The following is a 9,893-nucleotide window of genomic DNA, read 5'->3' on the forward strand; positions in this document are numbered from 1 at the left end:
AAAAAAAAAAAATAAATAAAAGGGATAGAGATATCTTTTCACATGAAGAAAGAGAGAGGTGGACACATGACATAGATAGGGTTCTCTTTCCCAAAAGAAAAAAAATATGGAAATGCGCACCTTTTTTTTTTTTACGGTAGAAGTGCCATTATCTTCGTTAGAGAGAGGGTTTCCTAAATGGTAGTGTAGCTTTTACACCAGCGCATGGATCAATAGGAACACTAGTAGAAGCATCAACATGAATGAATTTTCACCTTTTCATCTGGGTGTAGGGGCAACGCTGCCCTTTATGCTTCTTTTTTCCCATTATCTTAGAGAGAATATTCTAAGACTATCATTCCTTCTGATGTTTACAAGAGTGTAGCTCATTCTGGCAAAACTAGGATATAAGCAAGTGTGCTTCTTCCAACTTGTAAGCACTCTGTTAAAACAAAATTTTTCTTAGTAACTTTATGTACGAGGAAGTGGAAATCAGGAATAAAGCATCGGGACCAAGAAACCCAAGAAAATAGAAGAAGTTGTATGCATTGAAAGCAAATGTTACATAGAATATGCTTCTTGTGGAGGTGGAATATCCATTCTGCTTTTGCTTGCTTGTTGGATCAACTGGGTTGTTGTTTTAGAAGTTCAAACCTTCAAGAAAGTAGTCAACTGTGGACGTTCCCATTGATTCTCGTTGAATTCCATTAATGTTAGGGTCAATGATTAGTAGAGATTGATATGCATTCATGGAAAGATTTCCCCTTTTGGAGAAAGAGGTGTATATATATTCTAATCAGACTGAACTTTCTAATCTTTCTAATCAGATAATTCTAACCATCTCAAAATGAGCCATGTCCCTTTATTTCTTCACTAACCTTTCAAGAGCCCTTTTTCTTTTGGCTGTACGGTAAGGATGTAACTTGTCAGATAGCCTGAAACCTTTCATTATTAATTAGCTACATCTTGATCTAAAAAAACCCTACCTAGGGTTCTTTCTTCCTTGCATTGTTGAAGTGGGGTTCTCTCTCCCCCCGCGACTTCTATGGTGGAGTTCAATGAGGTCCCAATGGATTCAATGATTTTGTTCTCCTTATTGTCTGAAGTTTACAATGGATTCAGATTTTCTATTTCTTGATCTGCTATTAGGTTTTGAAGGTCATTTTCACTTCCAGCTTCACCCTAAACTCTTTCCAGTTGTGTATTAAGACTGGTTTATTCTTAATCCGGGTGTATTCCATTGGATTCCTGTTGGAATCTTCCAAATTATTTTCTAGAGTTTTAATATTTTCAGGTTGGCCTTGGCCAAATGACATTATTTTTACCCCTAATATAAATGATTACATTAGAGAAGTCAGGATTATTGAAAGTCAATTTACATTCTCATTTTTGATACCTTCAGAGCTGTCAATTATACAAACTATATTATAACTAACACTTATTCAGTCCAAGTAATCTATGTATAAGAGTTTCAAAAGAAACTATGATGAAACAAAAGACTTTGCGGCAAGAATTTATTATTCAAGTGTAGACCAAGGGAGCTGAACCCTCCATTACAGAAAATTCAAGTTGATCTTGCGTCACATAACCTTAATAGAATTGGCTAACTAGACTAATTTGCCTAATATTCTGATACTCAAAAGTTATTGTAGGAAATAAACATGACATTCTCTTGGCAAAGCTCCTAATTAACTGAATTTTGATCAGCTTTCAACTGTACTTCAGCTATTCCCCCGGGTCCAGCCGACCCTACAATCACTGGGCCGGGTCATTAGCAGGATTAACTGGAAAGTCAAATTAATCCTGTTGTAAGTGACCCCAAAGGTGCCGCCATGGTGATTCAAATACAAATAAGACGCTTCATGAGGCATTTTACCCATAACAGTTCACCAATGGACCAACCCCTTCGAGTTTCCTTAAACTGTAATTCAGCTCTATGTATCCACCAACTCAAAGATTTATCAAGCTATACCTGCCAACAGAGAGGAAAAAAAACTACCAATCAGAAGGCTTAAAAGAAGAAAAATGAAGAAGAAGAAGCGTAAAAACAGACCAGAATGTTGGTATTCAATGTTGCTTTGCCACAATGCCAGTAGATTATTGTGTGGGTGAATGGCAGGGCAATTCTCCTTTGGCAGACTAGGCGTGGCTCGTCTCCCTGCCAAAGGACAATCACCCTGTTATTCTTCTCTACCCTTATATTTGCCTGCCCTTCTCCATCTCATGGTTTAGGTGTTGTAGACCTTGCAATCCACTTTTATACTGTCTGATTCGAACTTTGGTGTTGGATATGCCATGAAAAAGAGAACTTCTTGAGGAATTATACTAGTATAATTCCCTCTAGAACTTGATTTTTTTTCCTGCTAGAGCCATGGTCCCCATCCTGATCGCATGGTTGGTTTGAAAACCCCAAAAAGTCCTTAAATCGCCCCACCCCTCTTCTTCAATTGAAACAATCAGACTAAAGCAAGGATGTATACAAAAGACAATTTTGCATATATTCAATTAATTTTTCACTGATGCTCCAAAAGAAATTTAATTTGCTAAGTGACATGAGGGAATGGGGATAATTAACCTTTAGAGATTTATTAGAAATTTGAATCCAAACATGGAAATTCCATCCAGAATAAATCAATAGTTCATACAGTCTCAAATCAAGTGGTGTAAGTGACATTTTAAGTGTAATTTTTCTTGAAGTAAATCATGTTACTTAAGTATCAACAATGCTAATATTGTCGAGTGTCAACAAACATGAAAAGGGTTTTCTGTTTGATGCAGAAAAAAAGTGAATAACTAACACTGTTTTTGTATTTTCTTTCCCAACAAGTAACAAGGCATCTGGCTCTATGTTTTGATTTTCTCTGTCATGATTAGTATTTTTACTGTGGCTCTGTTTGGTTGTAAGGAGAATTTAAAGGGAAGGGAAGGGAAGGGAAGTGAAATTTTCATACTTTAAAAATAAATGTTTATAATCATTACCTCGTATGATTGTATAAACTATTTAATTTTTTTAAGTAACAAAACTGTCGAAAAAATCTTTACAGTTGTTGAAAAACATGAAGAATTACCATGTAGGATGCTATATGTTTATAGGGCATGATGAAGCATCTGATAGGCATGTATTTGAATGATGACATGCACAGAGATATTTTAGATATGAGAACACCCATGTGTGGGTTGCCACAAAAGAAGAATTCGATCTCGAGCTTCTGCATAAACGAATCACCTTTTTGCCAATATCATGACAGCCACAGTTGACACCATTGAAAGATTACAAGAGATAAGATGGATGCCATATGAGAGAACATTCTCTAGTATCTTTTCTCTCTCTCTCTCTCTCTCTCTCTCTCTCTCTCACACACACACACTCTCACACACACAAACAAGCACAAACAGAGACTTGTGGGTTGTGAATCGAATACTATAGATGGTTCATTACTGCAAATATATCTCCATTTTTCTCTTTCCAGATATGGTTTTAATGTCTAATCTTCCAATATTATCTCTGTACACCATCCTTGTAAATACGGTCATCTGCTATGAAATGAAGTATAAAGGTAGGAAATACTTTGAAGGATTTTGATCTATCAGATATATATACATCTGAATTATAGAGCAGATTCTCCTTTGTCAGTCAGCAACTCAACCGAAGTATGTGGTAAGTGTATATGCAGCACATGGACTACCAAAGAAGATCTCCATGCTCAGCAATTCATATCATATAAACATCACATATGCTTGTGGCCGTAGATATGGAAACTTGACCTTCTAAGAGAATGATTTTAGTTTTGTTGGGCGCCAAAGGTGGGGAGCTTTGTATTTGTTCTTGGTGTTCTGGCTTGCCTTGCCAGTTTTTTTTTTTTTTCCTTTAATACAAATTAACTTTTAGAAGAAAAAAAAAATCAAATTAAAATGTCTCAATAAACATTCTTTCCCCTTGTGTTTCAACAATGATTTATACGTGAAGCTAGACTACTAATTATTATTTTGGTGTGAATAGAAAATATATTCAACAAAACACAAAGAATACAAGGACACCCAAGGGAGAGGGGAGAGGGTAGAGATTAGAGTGATGGAGGGGAGAGAGCAAAGTTCAAGTGGGAATTACATCCAATAAAGAGATGGGAATTTTGCCCCAAAAAAATCTCAACCCTGCAGTAGTGGAATCTCATGCACTGAACTACTATTTTTTTCCTCTTAAAGAGATGGAGATTTCCAACTTACAACTATGTGATGTGATGGTTCATAGATAACAATAAAGACTACTCATTATTTACTTCAAACTTCAATAATTATTCTAAATTGGACAGAATCATAGATGATTTAGTCATCATTGAAAGCATTCTTAACATTTGATAAAGTATGATTAGCCTCGGGTATGGCTCTCACACATGCACACAAAATTTTATCATTGTTTTCCTAAATATTGTTTAACTACGTGTGCAGTAATGAACTACTGACGCTTTAAGTTATCAATTAGAGCTGACTATCAAGGCTAACAGTTCATTATCATAATTTGAATTCCCAATAGGCAATTGATAGTAATAACAAAATATTTGATTTCAACTAAAATATCAATCCTGGTGAATGGAGGTCCTCAGGGATTTTTTGGGGTGGAACGTGGTCTTCGTCAAGGAGACCCCATTTCCCCAATGATACTTATTATAATGGAGGAAGTGCTTTCCAGGGGATTGTCGTGGTGGGTTCAAAGCAAAGGGTTGAAGGCGATTAATGGGCCTAGTGGAGCTCCTACGCCTGGTCATATCCTCTTCGCTGATGACATATTCATCTTCACCAACGCCTCTCTAAGATATGTTAGAAGTTTAAAAAATTTCTGATTCAGTATAAAGACTTCTCTGGACAGTGCATTAGTTTAGAAAAAAACAAGCTCTTCCTTGGCAAGATTTCTCCTGCTCGAAAGCAAATCATAGCAGACACTCTGGGAATTCAGATATGCTCATTCCCTACTCAATATTTGGGGGTTGAGATTTTTAAGGGCAAAGTGAAGGAGGCACTCTTACCTGTGATGGATAAGGTGAAGGGGGGGCTGGCTGGTTGGAAAGGCAACCTTTTATCGATGGCAGGGAGAACGGAACTAGTTCGTTCAGTTATCTCTAGCATTCCTAGTCACAGCTTCGCTATATATTAGTGGCCTTCCTCGCTTCTCGCAGTGATGGAGAGGTGGATGCGGAACTTTATTTGGACAGGAGACGTGATGGAGTGGTGGGGCCCAATTTCTGTGATAGATGAAATTCAGACATTGGCTGTTCCTCCTCTCAGCTTTAATGCCAAGGTGGGGGTGTTCATTAGAAATGGGGAATGGGCCCTCCCTCAAGTGAATTTGGAAGAGCTAAGCAATATCTTTAAGCAAATCTAGAAGGTGACGCTCCCTACAGATACAACTGAAGATAAATGTATTTGGAAATTGACGTCTTTGGGTACTTTCTCTACTGTCTCGGCATGGGAAGACATTAGAAAATAGCTGGCTTGGAGGGGACATGAGACTTGGCCTCAGGAAGCGAGGTCTCGTGATCAAAACTTCACCGCTGCATAATTCCTTGGGGCCACCCGCCTGAGGTTCACTAGGGCCCAGAAGCTCCCGGTTTGTACATGGCGCCGGGTCATGTATGAGCCCAGGGGGGATTTAGTCGGCCTAAAGTTTGATACCCCTCTTGTCTCCAAAAAAAAAAAAAAAAAAAGGGGTCGAAAATTCAATGGTGCTTGCTGGTGTGGCGAAAAAATCTTCCCCCTAGGTACTCTACCTTGGGGTGGCGATTGGCCCATAGGAAGCTTCCTACGAAAGAGTAGATCAAAGGGAAGGGTGTATCCCTCTCCTTCAGGTGTGTGCTCTACAAGCAGGCTGAAGAGAGCTCTGGTCACATCTTTCTTAGTTGTGCTTTCTCTTGTTCGGTATGGAAAAAGTTTGTTGAATTTTTTGATGTAGGCTGGCAGCAGCGTCAGGTGATGGATGATTTGTTTTCTTGGTGGAAAGACAAGGCCCATGTAATAAATCTAAAAAATCCGTGGCTTATGGGTTTTTCTATTTTGGGGCAAACATTTGGTGGGAGAGGAATAGAAGAAACCACGAGAACTCATCCAGAAGTGCAGGGCAGATTTTTGACTTTAGCTGCCAAAAGCTCGTTCTTTGCCTAGGGCGGTCAAAGGGGGAGGTTAAAACACCCAACAATGTTATTTATTGTTGGAGGTTGGGTCTGCCTAACGCAAATCGAAGATTCGTCCCGCCCCTGGAAGTTCACTGGTGCAAACCTCTGAAAAACTGGATAAAGATTAATGTTGACAATAGTTCTCTGGGAAACCCAGGCAGGGCAGGTGCAGGGGGCATTGCCCGTGATAGTGAAGGGCAAATTTGTGACTCCTTTAGCATTTTTCTATGTGTAAAAAAAATTTATGAGGCTGAATTCGAGGCGGTCATGGAAGGAATCTTGATGGCCAGGTCGCTGGGAGTTAGTGGTCTGTGTATTGAATCGGACTCGTGCGGTGGTAGCTGCTATTCAGAAGAATCATATCCTGTGGTTCATTCTCCAAAAATGGCTCCACACTTCCCCCTTCTTGAAGTCTATCCCCTAGAAGATTTCTCACTGTTTTTGTGAAGCTAACCCGGTAGCGAATTTTCTGGCTAAAAAGGCATCAAAATCTAGGCTCTCTGAATCTTCGGTGTCCTTCTCAAGACACATTGTTGAGGATTTGGAAAATGATGTTTTGGACAGGCATAGATATCAGCTATGTTAGGGCGCTGCTTGCTTCCTTTACTGATGGCCATGCCGAAGATAGAGGGTTTAAGTTGTGTAATTTTGATTTTTTTTTTTTTCTCTTCCCATTTAATGAAATAATCTCCTAGCAAAAAAAAAAAAAAAAAAAAAAAAACTACATGGCATGAAAAGTAAACCTACTTGTCTCCACATTAGTAAAGTCAAACACATATTAAAGTGTAGTTTACAACTTTCTTTCTTCTTACTATAACATAAAACAAATCTTGTTATCATATTATATAGTGCTTATATTTTACCATGTGATAACAGCAATATAATAGTATATTTTTTTTCTCATCCTTAGAAGCGTGGACTGACTCTAAAGTCTAAACTACTATTCAAGCTTATTCCAAGGTCTGAGGGCTGTGTTTGACCATGAGAATGTTTCTATATTCTGTTTGATGCTAAACTTTTTTTTTTATATGTAATTAAGAAGTATGAGGGTACTGATGTGAGTGTAACTCCTTATCTATCTAAATAAGTTGGAGCATGGCTTGAAGAATTGTATAGGTCGACCTCAATCGATGGGATTAGTCTTGATTGATATTATTCTTAATCGATATTGTATCGGTAGATCGATACATACAGAGAGTAAAACAGTAAAAAAATAATAAAAAATTAATCAATTAAATACATGGGTATTTTTATCGGATTTAGATTAGCTTCAGATTTGTATCACCCTTGACCAATTCCAACCTCGATTCTGTCTAATCCCAACCCGAATCAGAGAGAGAGAGGGAGGTTCCTTTATAGGTATTGTGACCCTTATATATACTGGCATGGGGATCAATAAAAGAGGGTACAGAAGCGTCAACAAAGATATGATAATTATATCAGAGATCATTATATTCATGTTTATTTAAATCGTTATTCAGTTTAGACATGTTGAGTTAAATTTAATTGTTCCTTTTCAATATAACAAGTATACAAAACAAAAAGAAATTGTTTTACTCTTTTTCTATAGGTTCTTCCACAATACATGCCAACAGCAATATTTAATGGGCTTTGTCTATTTTCTAGCATTTTTCTTGCCCATCAAAAGACATTTTATATTTTTTTTCTTTTCTTTTTATTTTTTTATTAATCATTTAACGGTTTTGGGCTGTGAAGGATCTGAAAATTGCCACACAAAGTGGTTACTTCAGTCTTCAACCATAATAATGTGCCTAATCATAGCAGCTTATATTTCCCTTTTCTTATCTCCATATAATTTTTGGCCATTTATCTTGGGACCCATAGTATTGTTAATTTAAGGCTTATCTTTCATGTAATATTCATGTAAATAAGATTAGGGAGAAAGAACATTAATTGCCTGAATATGTCTACGTCAACACAAAATAGACGCGGTAAGACGATGTTGCCTCCACTCTTGCAGAATGTTGAAGATGCTCTTGCACACCCTTCCATTGGTTTACGCGTTGACGTGTACCTATATTATTAGGATAGCATTCTCTTGCTCATAAAATTAATACCCACCATTAAATGTAATACACCAAGAAGAACTCTAAGCCGGAAATAAATTATTTAATTGTGCCGTCATTAGGTTAGAAACCCGTATAACTCTCTTTTCGTCTCGCTTCCATGGATGACTTGTTTTATATCACGACCAATAGTGAGAGATATGATTGTTAGGGCATAAGATTACGACAATTTCTTGTACTATGTCAAGGGCCATAGTGCTCTTGAAGTCATATGAAAGTAGCAAGAGCACCGACTATCATCAAATAAAAGATGTATTGGTAAAAGGGATATGCCAGACTGTGTCCTCAACCTCCAAACCATGTGTACTGGTACTTTTCCTTTTGGATTACCTTTTTGCAGATATAATTGTGAGAAAATTGGGAGCTCCATTCAGAATTTGTAGAAACTTTTGTCCTGAAATGAGATGCTGTTCAATGGAATTTTGCTGTTAGGCAATCTATTGAGACCTGGCATATTTTAAGATATTTGGGAGCTCCATTGAAGTTTGTTGAAACTTTTGTTGCTGATGAGTTGCTGTCAATGGCATTTTTCTGTTTCTGCAATCTATTGAGTCCTAACATATTATTTGCAGATACCTCTCAATGACTTTTCTTTTTACCCCCTTTCCCCACTTTTCTTTTGGCAGGATCAATGATGATTATCAATGTGGAGCACATGCAGAGGGGTGGAGGTTTTCATCTGTTCTCTTCAATCTAGAGATCTTCTATAACTATATTTAGGTTCAATTATGGCATACAAAGCTGATTTTTAGTTCAACAGGATCTCTAAACATGAATTAAAAAAGGTGAGTTATGTCACCATTCCAAATAAATTTTACTGGAGCATTCAAATTTTGGTTCTAGCATCATGTCAAATGTGTCTGAAAAAGAAGAGTACAGAAAAAGAAACATGCCCAAAAGTAAACCATCTCATTTCAAAATAGCATGACCTAATTCAATATTTTCACCCAATTGTGTGCATCTAGAATATTTTTGGAACATGTCTTTTTTTATTTTTTAGGTAAATGAACATATCTTTCTTTTGTAGGGATACAATTAAAGGTTCAAATTTCAAGAGACATTTTCTTCCGGGGAATAGATTCAAAATTAGAAATGGCACTGGTATTACACAGATGATTTTTTATGGTTCATATTTTAGGAACATTATGAATAATGGAGAAACTCCATGAAATCATTTTATTGGATGGAAGCACACTATAGAAAGAGGTAGAGATCTACTAGTAGCATGCTTAATTCAATGGGTGATGTTCTTGCCTGGCCTCTAATTTCCATATAAGTAATATTGTGAAGATAAGGCTCATTAACTTAGTCTGTGTTAGGTATGCATTCCATTCTGAGAATTTGCATTCACATTCTCAAAATGTACAATGCATTCTTAGTTATGAATGAGAACATTGTTTGGATACATATTCAGCTTAAATCCATTATTATTTTAAAATACTCTACCTCTTACTCATATCCTTGATAAAGAGATGAAACTCCTTTTACACATTTCATCGAACAACTTATGGACATTTTCAAAGGCATCATTAAAGTAACCAGATTAGTAAACCACGACAACAATGCTCCAACTTTGCAACACAATCCAATCTATCTCTAGTCTCATACTCTCTCCTTTTGCCTTTTTACCCCTCATGGCCTTGTTCACGTGACAGCCCATAGG

The 9,893-nt window shown here is 37.1% G+C and overlaps 1 long non-coding RNA gene across 1 annotated transcript; it reads right to left on the reverse strand.

The window, feature by feature from the left end:
* Nucleotides 1-1,484: 1,484 nt before the first annotated feature.
* On the reverse strand, nucleotides 1,485-2,216 carry LOC122058806. Its single transcript, XR_006133940.1, has 2 exons — nucleotides 2,033-2,216; nucleotides 1,485-1,951 (listed from the first exon to the last, which is right to left on the reverse strand). It is a non-coding gene; the product is annotated as an uncharacterized LOC122058806 (long non-coding RNA).
* Between the last annotated feature and the right edge of the window lie 7,677 nt (nucleotides 2,217-9,893).

The sequence above is a fragment of the Macadamia integrifolia genome, chromosome 13 (genome assembly GCF_013358625.1).
Source record: "Macadamia integrifolia cultivar HAES 741 chromosome 13, SCU_Mint_v3, whole genome shotgun sequence".
Classification (NCBI taxonomy): Eukaryota; Viridiplantae; Streptophyta; class Magnoliopsida; order Proteales; family Proteaceae; genus Macadamia; species Macadamia integrifolia.